General features: G+C 36.6%; 1 protein-coding gene across 1 annotated transcript in view; it reads left to right on the top strand.

The window, feature by feature from the left end:
• The window catches only part of sfl (N-deacetylase and N-sulfotransferase sfl), a 185304-nt gene that overhangs the window by 14027 nt on the left and 155008 nt on the right, over positions 1-16269 (top strand). The gene's annotated exons all lie outside the window — the stretch shown is intronic.

Raw genomic sequence — 16269 nt, 5'->3', positions numbered from 1 at the left:
ATTTTACAGTAATTATGTGATATCTTCAAATAGATAAAAGGTAATTGAAATATGGAACAAGAGCGTCCTAGATAATAATATTATCATAATATTATTTTGCGTGAGGTACCGTTATCACAAGTCACCTAGCGGTTTTCCGTTTTCAGCTGTTTAGAAACGCGAAAATAAATGCCGATTTTCAAAATGGCTCGAAATCGAAAGCAGATAAGTGAGTCGTGATAACGGTTTCTCATGTAAAATAATATTGTCTAGGGCGCTCTTGTTCCACATTTCGATTATCTTTTATCTATTTGAAGATATCACATGATTTCTGTAAAATTAGCGGTATTTTAATTTCGCCGGGATGAAGATTCATAAGTAATTGCAAAATGCTTCCAACTATATTTTTTAGGAAAGAATTATAGGATAAAACTTGATTGTTTTAGAAGAGAAAGAGAACGGAAGAAGTGTAAGATCAAATTTTTATAGTGCATCAATGATTTTCCTGTTAAACAAGTACAGTTTTATTAAGAAATTATACAAATGTATGTTGAATTAGGAAGTTTTGGGGGACCGGAATCCGATGGACCTCCCCCGCCCTTGCGCCCCTGACCACACCTGCTACATTTACTAGTACATTACAGTTCTGAGAAAAAATCGTGAAACGTTTCTTTCTTTTACTCTTGTGAAAGTTTATCTTACTCAAGAGCCTTCGTTATTAAAATTGTAACACTTCAATAGTTTTGTAACTTTCAGAATTTGTTTCGTGTCTGCTGGAGATTTTGTACAGAACAAATCTCTCTCTCTTTGTACGTTTCATAGTACCTTAGAGCAATTTTTTGCTATAAACTTTGATGTTAGGTTTATGTTAACAACCTTGAGGCACTTGCAAAGTTTTATTGAAAACTAGCTGTAGACAAACTCCAGCTTTGTAGATGATTGCTACCTCTCCAGGCTTGAGCCTGAGCTATGTCCCCCCTTTCCCCTACCCCCAGGTATTTGTGTGTTAGTTAGTTTTAGCTTTCATGTCTGAAATACAAAGGAGTACATGCTGGCATATACACATGCTGCAAACGAAGGCAAATAACCACATTTTAAGATCATAAAAACGATGTTGAATAAGGAATAGCAAGCATATACGCTGACACTTGTTACTATGTAAATTATGAATGGTTTCCACTATATTTCTTAATGTATTTGCGTTGCAGTCTTTCACAGAATATTTCATTGATTTCTTTATTGGCGTTTCTGTTCCACGTTTGTATCCTTTACAGTAAAAGAGACAATAAGAAGTTAATCATAATAGTGGATTTGTTTGTAAAAGACCAACATTTAACACCAGTGATGATTTGAGGCCCGGTTCCGATTCTGCTCATCGTGGATTATCAGTATTTACTTATTTAACAATCACCAGATACAGCTCAAGAGACCATTTAATACTCGATATCAAACAACAACAACAATAGAAACGATTGGGAAGGTATCGACCAGGGCCTGTTTAATAGGTACCATCCCGGCATTTGCCTGTTAGGACTGAGGAAAACTCCAGTCAGGATGATCGGCAGCGGAAATCGAACCCACGACCTCCGAATGTGAAGCCAACGCTCTACCACTTTTGCTGCTTCGCTCGGTTTTCGCAGTATATTGAAAGCTCCCACGGGGAATATTCTGAAATTACCACTGCTTAACACTCATAACACTAGATGGAATTCAAATCGACATCAGATAGGTTTTGCATATTTAGGGAATCTGAAGTTTTAGAAGTGAAGTCTTGTGTTCAGCGTGGTCCCACAGCATCAAGAAAAAGCACACGAAGCAACCTAGAAATCAAACATGTATGTTTGGGTCGAATGCTTCTCAGCAATTCATCATAATAGTCAGAAAAGATTAAGCTTTCAACGTTATAAAGAAACCCCCTGTTATTGTTTACTCCAATGTAAAAAAGTCGGTTATAAAGTCTTCAAAACAGGTAGTGGAGACAAAGCACTGCCTTGAGGCACTACTCTTTTATTTATTTCCGAGAGGACATTCGATTCGTTACAGGCGCAGGTATTCAACGTTTAGCGTAAATAACATAAGGGAGCCATTCTAACTGACCCGCTTGTGCAAAGCTCTGGACTGGTACTGGTAATCTCGTCGCAAGAACAAGAAAACTCTTCGTGGGTGGTTTCGGCAATGTCCGAACACTCGTATCCCATTACTAGTGACATTGTAAGTAAATGTGTATCCACCAACGTTGCCATAGTTTTGGGTCTCTGTTATACTCTGATTTATGACTTACACATGTGGGTTTAAGAGGTCACTTTCCTCTCTTTCTTTTTCCCCCTTGCCGTGGATTTGGGATTCCATTTTGCTCTTTTCTCCCCCTCGCAAACGAAAGGTACATGCTCTATTTTGTGTTAATGCTAGTTAAAAAAAAAAAAAAGAAATAAAAGATTTTTAAGTACACGGCCACATCGCATATAATGCAAGAAAATTAATTAGGACGACCTATGCTTTGGTGTAGAATTTTATAAAAATAATCGATGTAATACGCGTATAATGTAATTATGTAATAAAGTAATTGAATATAATGTAATAAAATGCAAAATATAATTAAAATACATTATTCATAAATTTCTGATCTCATGTTGCCCAGTGGCGTAGGGAAGGGGGCAGCCCCCCCCAAAGAGGTCCGACAATGTACTTTAGTACTTTGATGTTTGTAATTTTTTTATATATTTTATGTTTATATATTTTTGTTTGTAATTCCTCTATATGTACCTATAACAGCACTTGTCCCCCCCCAAACACACATCCTGGCTACGCTACTGATGTTTTAAGTTTTACGTCCCACGCATAAGCCGGTTAGGCTAAAGGAGACGGTGAAGATGAGAAATGCATGAAATGGTGGAATGAAGAAAGTGGGAGGAAACGGGAGAACCCCGAGAAAACCCACGAGCACGGCGTTTGTTCACCACAAAGTCCACACGGCGCGAGCTGGGATCGAACCAGGGATCCCGAGCACCGGAGGTGAACGCTCTACCAAATGATTTATGAAACACGAAAAGAAATTCGTTAGAGTAGTTTTTGAGAATATCACAAATTTTGATTTTCATCTTTCAGTAAACTACTCGTAGTTTTAGAGGTGTTAAGAAAATTGGAAAATGACGCTAGAGAATCTTGTAAAAAACCTTAAGTTTAAAATTATGTCTCGATACGCTGATCCGTAGATATGCCCTCTAGGCAACCGAACATATTTTCACTGGGACGAACAGAACTCCGTTTTGAGACATGTAGGGATCATCTAACGTACAAATCCGTTTAAATCTATTTTTTTTTTTCATGATTGCTATACTTTCTTATTTCCTATCGTCACTCGAAAGTAAAAAGAAAATTTTGTAAAGAAGACATCGAGACTATCTTCTCATCATCACGAGAAAACTGCTGAGCCGTTTGGAAAGAATTTTGGAACATTAGCACTTGGCTCAAACTGGGCTTTCCAGATCTCTTTCATTATAATGAGTTTCCTAAGAGGTATGTGTCCTCCACACTCAAAATGATGTTATTTGTCATCATCATGAGAAAAACGGATAGATTGTTTCAAATGGATTTTGCAATGTAGGTAACAGTTGACTGGAGTCGGATTTCTTTCATGTCACTTTCATTAAAGGCGTATCCTAGGGGGAAAGGGTTCAAATATAAAATATGTCAAAAGCTGTTAAACAGTTTAAAATCAATTTTTGAAAATAGCACTTGGGTGGCCTAACCTTTTATAATTTAATTTCCATTTAAATACCTGTTCTAAATGCGAAAAAAGGGTTCAAATATGATTAACATTTCAAATATTCTCCATAAATCTACTCTTCCCGTGAACGCCGGTTCTTCAGCCAGTTAATAAATAATTTTATGATTAGTGGTAATAAAAATAATAATTTAATGTTACAACGAAGGCAAGTTGTGTCATGTGTGGTGATCACATTGCTTTCTTTATTGTTGTTCTAGGCCAAGGTTCCCTCTTTCTTAATTCAATTATCTAAAGATGTAGATTAAAAACTGAAAATTCTGTTTGATCGGGAATCAATCCGAAACAAAGCATATTAAATTAACTATAATAGTAAAATAATAAATATTTCCTGGTGCTAAATTTCACACTACAATTGGAAAGTTTACAGAATTATGCAACGAGAAATCTTGACAGAATTGTCCACGATTTTCGTTTTCCTCTCAAACGAATTGTGAGATACTACCTTTTACTTATTATTTGTCAGCATCCTTTCCAAAATATTTCCCCATTTCTCATTATAATGTTAAAATTCATTCAAACTATACCTAGATCACTATTAAATACGTAAATACCTCTCAGCAATAATAATAATATAATAGATGAGAATAGTTGTTCCGCTAATAACTAACCATGGTCATCCTGTGTAACTCGATCTAAACCCCGTGGCCTATACATAACACTATCAAATACCGAAGAGAAAGAAGAAAATTTAATATTATGCCTATGTTCTTCCGGTGTCATGAGGAAAACTCAGTAAAAGAAAATTAATTTAGACGGCCTATGCTCTAGTGAAGAATTCTATAAAAATAATCGATGTAAAATATAGTGTAATTATGTAATAAAATAATTAAAAATAATGTAATTTAATAAAATGTAAAATATAATTGAAATACACTGTTTGTAAATTTTTGATATCTTGTTGCCTTATCTATTATGTAAATGAGAAAGTTAATTCATCATGCATTTCAGATATTATTATTCGACTAGAATTGAAGATACTTTTATATAGATTAAAATCTTCCTCGTGTTTTTTTTTTTCAATAGATGCATTCATGTTTATCTTTTAAAAAAATGCACAGTCCAAAATGTGTTTCTTGCCTTCTTTGTTTATTTCATTCTTTCTATACAGAGAACAGGGAGATGAACAAACATTGACCAACTGGCAGGAAATATGATTCGCTCCTTAACGGAAGAAGAAAGATATTCTGTTGGAAGTGTCAAATAACAAAACAACACGAAGGACTCGCAGCTTCCAGGCTACTTTTTTCTTCGCCAAAACATTTAAAACATTCCATTCCTTACTCAAGTAACGGAGATCAGCTTTTACTCACCCCCTCCTATTTTAGCTGAGAGCTGTCATGGAGTTCGAATTTGTTGGCAACATCGGATTTCGGAAAAAATATCTGTTTCACTACCATGTAATGGGCGGAGAAGGGTAATAGGTCAAGTTTCTGGACCTCACCCTAAGGCCGTCATGAAATTTCCAATAGTATACTTGAGTAAGGAATGGAATGTTTTAAATGTTTTGGCGAAGAAAAAAGTAGCCTGGAAGCTGCGAGTCCTTCGTGTTGTTTTGTTATTTGACACTTCCAACAGAATATCTTTCTTCTTCCGTTAAGGAGCGAATCATATTTCCTGCCAGTTGGTCAATGTTTGTTCATCTCCCTGTTCTCTGTATAGAAAGAATGAAATAAACAAAGAAGGCAAGAAACACATTTTGGACTGTGCATTTTTTTAAAAGATAAACATGAATGCATCTATTGAAAAAAAAAAACACGAGGAAGATTTTAATCTATATAAAAGTATCTTCAATTCTAGTCGAATAATAATATCTGAAATGCATGATGAATTAACTTTCTCATTTACATAATAGATAAGGCAACAAGATATCAAAAATTTACAAACAGTGTATTTCAATTATATTTTACATTTTATTAAATTACATTATTTTTAATTATTTTATTACATAATTACACTATATTTTACATCGATTATTTTTATAGAATTCTTCACTAGAGCATAGGCCGTCTAAATTAATTTTCTTTTACTGAGTTTTCCTCATGACACCGGAAGAACATAGGCATAATATTAAATTTTCTTCTTTCTCTTCGGTATTTGATAGTGTTATGTATAGGCCACGGGGTTTAGATCGAGTTACACAGGATGACCATGGTTAGTTATTAGCGGAACAACTATTCTCATCTATTATATTATTATTATTGCTGAGAGGTATTTACGTATTTAATAGTGATCTAGGTATAGTTTGAATGAATTTTAACATTATAATGAGAAATGGGGAAATATTTTGGAAAGGATGCTGACAAATAATAAGTAAAAGGTAGTATCTCACAATTCGTTTGAGAGGAAAACGAAAATCGTGGACAATTCTGTCAAGATTTCTCGTTGCATAATTCTGTAAACTTTCCAATTGTAGTGTGAAATTTAGCACCAGGAAATATTTATTATTTTACTATTATAGTTAATTTAATATGCTTTGTTTCGGATTGATTCCCGATCAAACAGAATTTTCAGTTTTTAATCTACATCTTTAGATAATTGAATTAAGAAAGAGGGAACCTTGGCCTAGAACAACAATAAAGAAAGCAATGTGATCACCACACATGACACAACTTGCCTTCGTTGTAACATTAAATTATTATTTTTATTACCACTAATCATAAAATTATTTATTAACTGGCTGAAGAACCGGCGTTCACGGGAAGAGTAGATTTATGGAGAATATTTGAAATGTTAATCATATTTGAACCCTTTTTTCGCATTTAGAACAGGTATTTAAATGGAAATTAAATTATAAAAGGTTAGGCCACCCAAGTGCTATTTTCAAAAATTGATTTTAAACTGTTTAACAGCTTTTGACATATTTTATATTTGAACCCTTTCCCCCTAGGATACGCCTTTAATGAAAGTGACATGAAAGAAATCCGACTCCAGTCAACTGTTACCTACATTGCAAAATCCATTTGAAACAATCTATCCGTTTTTCTCATGATGATGACAAATAACATCATTTTGAGTGTGGAGGACACATACCTCTTAGGAAACTCATTATAATGAAAGAGATCTGGAAAGCCCAGTTTGAGCCAAGTGCTAATGTTCCAAAATTCTTTCCAAACGGCTCAGCAGTTTTCTCGTGATGATGAGAAGATAGTCTCGATGTCTTCTTTACAAAATTTTCTTTTTACTTTCGAGTGACGATAGGAAATAAGAAAGTATAGCAATCATGAAAAAAAAAATAGATTTAAACGGATTTGTACGTTAGATGATCCCTACATGTCTCAAAACGGAGTTCTGTTCGTCCCAGTGAAAATATGTTCGGTTGCCTAGAGGGCATATCTACGGATCAGCGTATCGAGACATAATTTTAAACTTAAGGTTTTTTACAAGATTCTCTAGCGTCATTTTCCAATTTTCTTAACACCTCTAAAACTACGAGTAGTTTACTGAAAGATGAAAATCAAAATTTGTGATATTCTCAAAAACTACTCTAACGAATTTCTTTTCGTGTTTCATAAATCATTTGGTAGAGCGTTCACCTCCGGTGCTCGGGATCCCTGGTTCGATCCCAGCTCGCGCCGTGTGGACTTTGTGGTGAACAAACGCCGTGCTCGTGGGTTTTCTCGGGGTTCTCCCGTTTCCTCCCACTTTCTTCATTCCACCATTTCATGCATTTCTCATCTTCACCGTCTCCTTTAGCCTAACCGGCTTATGCGTGGGACGTAAAACTTAAAACATCAGTAGCGTAGCCAGGATGTGTGTTTGGGGGGGGACAAGTGCTGTTATAGGTACATATAGAGGAATTACAAACAAAAATATATAAACATAAAATATATAAAAAAATTACAAACATCAAAGTACTAAAGTACATTGTCGGACCTCTTTGGGGGGGGCTGCCCCCTTCCCTACGCCACTGGGCAACATGAGATCAGAAATTTATGAATAATGTATTTTAATTATATTTTGCATTTTATTACATTATATTCAATTACTTTATTACATAATTACATTATACGCGTATTACATCGATTATTTTTATAAAATTCTACACCAAAGCATAGGTCGTCCTAATTAATTTTCTTGCATTATATGCGATGTGGCCGTGTACTTAAAAATCTTTTATTTCTTTTTTTTTTTTTTTAACTAGCATTAACACAAAATAGAGCATGTACCTTTCGTTTGCGAGGGGGAGAAAAGAGCAAAATGGAATCCCAAATCCACGGCAAGGGGGAAAAAGAAAGAGAGGAAAGTGACCTCTTAAACCCACATGTGTAAGTCATAAATCAGAGTATAACAGAGACCCAAAACTATGGCAACGTTGGTGGATACACATTTACTTACAATGTCACTAGTAATGGGATACGAGTGTTCGGACATTGCCGAAACCACCCACGAAGAGTTTTCTTGTTCTTGCGACGAGATTAACGGAGATCAGCTTTTACTCACCCCCTCCTATTTTAGCTGAGAGCTGTCATGGAGTTCGAATTTGTTGGCAACATCGGATTTCGGAAAAAATATCTGTTTCACTACCATGTAATGGGCGGAGAAGGGTAATAGGTCAAGTTTCTGGACCTCACCCTAAGGCCGTCATGAAATTTCCAATAGTATAGTACCACTGCAATATAGCCAGGAAATTTTTAAACTTCCGATGTCCTTGAGTATTTTTTTCTCCTCAGACAGACCAACTGACCGCTAACAGTGAAAAAAGGGCCCTCTGTCTCCGTGCATAGAAAAATCTAAAGAAAAAGGAAGTTTATATTTTTTCCTTCCCCGTTATGCAAGATTACTGACGAGTTGGTATTTCGGCTTTCGTAGTTTTACAACCTTATAAATAAACGTTCTTGGTCATAATGCAGTTGTTATTTATTAGTTTCTAAATAGTTATGGCGTGTGTAACGTGTTTATGCATACAAGAACTGGAATTCGTGGTATACTTGTTATTTCTGCTGGTACTATCCAAAAACCAAAAACGAACTATGTGCCGTCCCGCTGAAATTGTATTTGTTCATAGTTTGCCATAGAAATCAATTAGGTTGTGTGTATTCTCATCATTACTTCGTGATGTGGCGTTTTCCACAAATAGCAGAGTATATTAATTTATTTTATTCAATTATTAAATATATGCTTGAGCAATGGTTCTTAGCTTTTATTATTATTATTATTATTATTATTATTATTATTATTATTATTATTATTATTATTATTATTATTATTATTATTATTCACGAGACTATTGAATGCACTACACCTTGCGACACGTTTCTTCGATTCTTTATTAATATTTATTTATTTATAGTCTTACCAAGGGCGAAGATTTCTCTAACTTTGGGGGAGCTCATTCAGATGTGTTTGGTTGAAGACATGGTCTAAGAATATATATATGAGGATTTTAAGACATATTGAATTCAAATTATCTCAAATATTGTATGTTCATAAAAAAAATACATATAACAATACATACACCAATAAAAAGTGCATATTCATAGAAATTCATTAGGGGCCCACATGAGCACTAGGGGGACTGGGCCCCCCAGGATTGACGCCCTTGAGTTTTACAGTGATAAAAATTATATTAATATAAGATTATAGGTTTCTATAAAGTGATAACTCTATAAAGTACTGATTGTTGTCCCTGGAGGCCTTGACTGGAGGTACAGTCTGTCTCAGAATGGAATTTAATTAATTATTAAATACTTCATGATATTTAAATACTAAATTTTCGCGACATACCAATATGGATCTGTGCAACACATCGGTTGGGAGACACTGTACTATAGTATAATATTGCGAGTTATTATAGGACTATGTTATGTTCTCACGAAGAGCACGGTGGCTCATTGGTAGAGTGCTTATTTCTGGTGCATGGGATTCTTGGTTCGATTCTCGGCCAATTAACTTTGTAGTGGACAACATCGTGTGTATGGGTTTCCTTGGGATACCTCCGTTTCCTCCCATTTTATCATTCCACCAATTCTGCCATCATCATTCACTTGCCTTAGTCACCATCTTCCTGGGACGTTAAACTAAAAAAAGAAAAAAAAATCGTGTCATTTTGATTTATGTTCTTACATTGAAGCATACATTGTTACTGTGAAGTAAAATTTCACTGTTGATTTGGTGGTCAAACTTCAGTATTTTGCTTTTTTTTTTTGTTCTGTAACTACTACTGTTCTATTGGTCGAATCGCTTGTCTAGTTTTGCTAGGCTAATGGGCTAGAACTTGTAGATTAACAGAACATACACACATACTTACATGAACACAGGGCCGCACGGCGCACACATCCACGGAAGGTGGTCCACCGGGTCCGGACGCCCCTCCCCCCCAAAAAAAACTTTCTAACTCAACATACATTTGTACTCTTTCTCAATAAAACTATAGATGCGAGGTGGCTTAGTGGCAGAGCGTTCTCCTCCGGTGCTTAGGGTCCCTGGTTCGATACCAGCTCGCGCCGTGTGGACTTTGTGGTGGACAACCTCCGTGCTCATGGGTTTTCTCGGGGTTCTTCAGTTTCCTCTCACTTTCTTCATTCCACCATTTCATTCACTTCTCATTATCACCCGTCTCCTTTAGCTTCACTGGCATAACCGTGGGACGTAAAACGTAAAGATTTCATTTCGTTTTCAATAAAACTTATTAAAACAATCTAGTTCATAATTTTTCTCCTGAAAATATAGATGGAAGTATTTTACAATTATTTATCGTCTTTCAATAGTCATGGTGATTGGAACGAATTGGTAGGTGTCAAATATAGAAGTAGCAGGGGGTGAAAATAGAACAGGTGACTAGTTTCGATACCTGTTTAGTATTATTAGTAATGATATAAAATGTGAACGTAAAATAAAAGCAAGGATAGGAATGGTAAAAGAAGTCTTTAGGAGGAAGGAAATACTATTTTGTGGGACCTTGTAATAAAGAGTTGAGCAAAAGACTCGTAAAATGTTTCGTATGGAGTATTGTACTGTATGGGTCAGAAACATGGGCATTACGCAAAAATGATTAAAAATGACTGGAAGTTTTCGAAATGTGGGTGTGAAGAAGAATGGAGGGCTGGGTCGAGCGGAAAACAAATGAGAGGGTGTGAGATATGATGGGGGGGAAGAAACATTTTAAATATTATTAAAAAGATGAAGAGAATCTGATTGCGACATCGGCTAAGAACGAATTGTATCGTGAGGAACGTGCTAGAGGATATGGTGGCAGGTAAGAGAGGGAGGGGATGAAGGAGACTACAATTAATGGACGATATCAGAACAGAAAAATCGTACGTGAAGACAAAGAGGATAGCGGAAGGCTGTGAAGCATGGAAGCTTCTCTTCCAGCAAGTGAGCTGCCAATAATGGCAGAATACGTATGATGATGATGATAATGATATCGTCTTTCCGGGTGCAGAATAATACCCGTTCAATACTACTTTGACGTTGGCTTGTATTGTTGGACTCCTCCCAACAAAAATTTCTGAGTACGAGCCTGCATGAACAAAAGTTGTCTTAATTTATAGAGTTTGTCTATTTGCACTTAAAGGAAGTAGCTTATGGACTAAAGATGATTAGTTCTTCTCCTTGTATGGGGTAATAAGTTACATATTCTTAGTAATTCTATTTCTTATCTAGTTGATGTAACATCATGAGCGCATGAATAAGCAAGCGGTCACTGTGGTCTTCTTTTGCGTAGTTGGACGGATCTTTTCTCTTTATTTTGTGCTGGTGACGTCACGAATTAGTCAGAAGGAAAGATTGTCAGCGGGCAAAGTTCACGGAGTGGTTGAAATGTTAAAGATAGGCCGAATCCAAATTAAAAGTGATGAGATGCAGATCGGTACGTCGTTAGTGTTACGATTCCTACAACCATCCAGCTGTTAAGAGTTTGTGTCGACTCAGTTGATAATGGACAACGCGTTCCCTTTAATGTCTTCACATGACTGATATAATGTGGAAGGACATTATCTTTAATGAATGCGGTTGAAACATGTGAGTTCTTGTTAATAAAAGTATATGTGCTCTACAATTGGTTGTCCTAAAAGCCGAATTAATCCATTAGGAAGTACTTCCCGACTGACTGATCGCGTGGTTTCAAAAGTTTAACATTGTTTTTTCAATAGTAAGGCTTTATGAAGCGTGGACCGGGATCACAAGAGGGATTTGGGATCTGATACTTCCACCAGGAATCAAACACAGGTATGTATAACAGTTAAATTCAAGGACTCTTGAAAACATGGGAGGAGATTTGGGGAAAAGGCTAATGGTCGGGTTGAACGAAAATACCCGGAGTAAGGGCTGACCGACCCAGGAATTCGAACCTGGAACCTTTCAGTTAGAGTAATCCCTTATCAGCAACAGTAACGGAGGCGATAGATGTGAATGTATTCTACCAGGTTTTGGTTCAGTATCCGAAACAGATTCCCTCTTTCTCCTCCCTCCCCTGTAAAGAAAGAGTTCAGGCTAACTTATGGCTTATGGAACCCTGAGGTTTAATACTGCGTTTCCAAAAGCTCTCCATTGACTTCCGTCCTTGGCCAACTGGATCCATTTTCACTTTGTATTCCCATTTCTGCACGAGATCCATCTTAATATTGTCCTCCCATCTTCGCCTAGGTCTTCGTTAATGGGCGTTTTCCACCTGGGTTTCCAGTTAAGACTTTGAAAGCGTTCCTATTTTCTTTCATTCTCGCTACATAACTTGCCCACCTGAACCTTTTAGATTTGATGACCCTAACAGTGTTTGGTAAACGGTATAAATTACGTAGTTCCTAGTTTTGAAGTTTCTACCATCACTTATTCTCATTCCTTTTGGGTTCGAACATTCGTCGCAGAATTTTATTCTCAAATACCTTCAGTCTGTGTTCTTCCCTCCGAGTAAACTACCGGGCTTAAACAGAGGTCCTGAGAAGTGATTTTGGATTCAATACCGAACCAATTTTCTGAGAAAATCTGTTCTGAGTTTCGAGTCGAAACTGATATTGAAGCAAGGGCGCCGATCCTGAGTGGGCCCCTTTCCCAAAATTCATGTGGGACCCCGCATTGTATTTATGAATATACAATATTTGGCATAATTTGAATGCAATTTGACTTAAAATCCTCATATATATATATATATATATATATATATATATATATATATATGCCTTCTGCATCTGAATGCCCCCCCCCCCATATTTACAGAGAAATCGACGCCCTTGTATTAAAGTGGTAGCCAAGTTACAGAGAAAAGAAAAACAAGGTTTGTAACAAAATCGCTGTAGATCGCTCCCACGAGTTTATCATTTTACAGTTGTAGACTGACAGTAAAATCCGTAGAATTGACTATAAAATCGTGCTAAGTGCCAAAACGAAAATTGATTGATTGATTGATTTTGAGTTTTACGTCCCGTTCAGCAGCGAGGCTATATGAGACGTGGACCTACTGATTAACGTGGAATCCGAACCACATGAGCTCCCGCCGCCAAAACGAAAATACTGAGTGAACAGCCCAGATGTTACTGTAGAGCTGATGGAACGTATTGGCACGCGTATTCTTCTGGGTATTATTTGAACTACTTCCACAGTGAATATTAGATAGATAGTTTTTCACTGAGCAGTGTTAGGCACATAGGTCACAGTTTTACATTAAACAGAACATTTCCATTTTTGTAACTTAGCATGGATTTTATATTCAGTCTACAGTTGATCAATATCATTCACAGGTTGTAACGATCTGTAGCGAACGAAGTTTACGAATTATGGCAAGATGTATTTCAGTCTTCTCAAAACACACCAGATAACGATTTTTGGTACCATGGACAGTACCGATATGTCAAAGTACATTTTGGTTCTCTTCGCAAAGCATACCGAATCAAAATGTTTTAAGTTCCGGAGCCGGAATCCAAAACTTTTTTATGCCGTTACTGGTAACTCAATTTATTAGCCCGAGAGTATGTAGGCCTACCCCATGGACGATTGGCTGCCTAATGTATCGGGCCATTGTCGGCCTTCAATTGGCTCGCAACCAGAAATCCGGCTCACTATCGGGCCAAAGGCGGTATTTTCAAAATAGTTCTTCTGGTACAGTCACCAATAAAAGTTCGTATAAATACTTATATTAATTACTTACTTCCTGGTCGGCGCTATAGCTCTTGGAGGACCTCCCTAACCACTCTTCATTCTTCTCGATTCTCTAGTTTGATTCTCCAGCGCTTAATTCCTAATTTCTTTACATCCTCTTCTACGTCGTGTATTCACTCCTTCTGGTACTGCCTCTTCTCTTTCGACCGTCTGATTTCCCTATGAACTCATTGATACTTGATAAGAAGTAAGCGTATACACAGTGATTACTAGTGACCGGATTTTTAGGCATTAAAATCCTGAAAAATAGGCACTTAAAATTTTAAAATAGGCACCAAAATGCAACTCGAAGTAATGAAGATAAATTCTCAATACAATTAAAAAATAAATTCAAAAGTGAAATGAAATGAAATTTTGGAGTTTTACGTCCTACGGTTATGCCGGTTAGGCTAAAGGAGACGGTGATGATGAGAGATGAATGAAATGGTGGAATGAAGAAAGTGGGAGGAAACGGGAGAATCCCGAGAAAAACCCCACACACGGTGTTTGTCCACCACAAAGTGCACTTGGCGGGAGCAGGGTTTGAAGCCGGGACCCCAAACGCCAGAGATGAACCACCGCGACCCCAAAATAAATTCAAGTCTTAGATAATGTTCAAATAATATATCTGTTTGTTAATAGGTATAATAACGGAGTTTGACATGTATTCCATGTATATTTGGTAAATACATTCTCTACAGCACTTTATCACTTCACATAACAGTCCAATTTTTATACACTTTATCAGTACACACACCCGTCCAAAGTTTTACAGCACTTTATGAGTACACATAGCAGTCTAAACTTTTACGATATGTTATCACTACAAACAGCACTTATCTGGAAAGAGACAGAAACCTTTCTTGAAATACCAAATTGATACATTTTCCCCCAATAAAGTCTTATTTTGAAGAAAATACATAGAATAGGCATCATTAGGCACTAAAGTAATTATTTAGGCAGGAATGGGCGAAATAGGCAAAAAGAAAATTGGCTTAAATTGAAACTATAAACCCCGATATAACCTTTAAAACGTCAATTTTGACCATATCTTTAACATTAAAGAACAGGCATTTTGCCTAACATCCGGTCTCTAGTGATCACCCTGTATTTCGTGGCATAATGTTATGTTCACTTAATGTGATGTGTTGTCGTTTCCCTTTGAGTTGCAGCCAATTAAGTGTGATTATTATTACGTATGTTGCAGAAAAGTCAATACAATGCTAAATATGCCATTTGAAAGGCCTCAGTTTGTCTCCTGACGGAGGCTTGAGTATTGATTTGGTATCCCCTCTCCTTCACATCGTATGCCTCATACTCGCACAGACTCGTTTCCGTTATTTGCGTTATATTGAAAGCTTTATACGTTTTGTAGGTAGTAGTGTTACGTATTTGTATTATTCTTCAACGGCCACAAAAGAGTTTTTAATCTATGCGATATGTATCTACGTATATAGGATGGACCATTTATTTTGATACGACCGTGTAACTTTTTAAACTAATCTATAAACAAGTAGCGGCATCACGTGTACACAGTGGCGTAACTAAAGGCTTGGGGACCACCCCGCATACAGCGTTGAGTGGGGCCCCTTCCCTACGTCCCACTTTACGTAGCTTGGGCCCCCCGCAATGCGGGATCTGCGAGGCCCTTATTTACGCCCCTGCGTGTACACCACATGAAGGAGTTTGGTTTGTACGGGCGTGATGTTTTCTCCATATTGAAACCAGAAGTCGTAGTAGATTTCTACCATTTCGGGTGTCAGTAGAGAGATCAGGGTAGAGATGGAACGCTTGGAGCGTATGTTCTTGGAACGCTTAATTGACTGCAGAAAACCACTTCTCACTATCTGTTACCACTTTTACTGTATAGTGATCAACGGTAAAAGCGAAAGTAAATTATTTCTGCCACTTCTGGTTTTAATAAAGAATTTAGATTTTTGATATTGAAACCAGAAATGGTGTTATATTTCTACGTTCCGGTCTTAGTAAAGACATTAGAGTGAGGATGAAATATTTTAGGATGCTTGATTGTTTGTATAAAACATTTTCTCACTATATTTTACCGTTTTTATTCTATAGGCGATCAACTTTAAAACCGGAAGCGGTTGATTCCCCGCTTTCATTGATGCTAAGTTGTGATTTCTCCGCATTCACACCTGCTAAGTTGTGATTTCTCCGCATTCACACCTGCTAAGTTGTGATTTCTCCACATTCACACCTGCTAAGTTGTGATTTCCCCGCATTCACACCTGCTAAATTCTGATTTTCCCGCATTCACACCTGCTAAGTTATAATTCCAATTCTAATAAAAGGAGATACGTCGAAATAAACATTAAACAAAGAGAAATATTTGTATGAAAATTTAGCTTAAAATATGGTGTAGATTATTATTTTTTACTATAATGTTGTGTGTGGAATTTACATGATAAATG

Source organism: Thermobia domestica, chromosome 5, assembly GCF_964235325.1.
Source record: "Thermobia domestica chromosome 5, izTheDome1.hap1.1, whole genome shotgun sequence".
Taxonomy (NCBI): Eukaryota; Metazoa; Arthropoda; class Insecta; order Zygentoma; family Lepismatidae; genus Thermobia; species Thermobia domestica.
The sequence above is the reverse complement of the archived record's forward strand: the minus strand, read 5'-3'. Positions and strand labels throughout refer to the sequence as shown.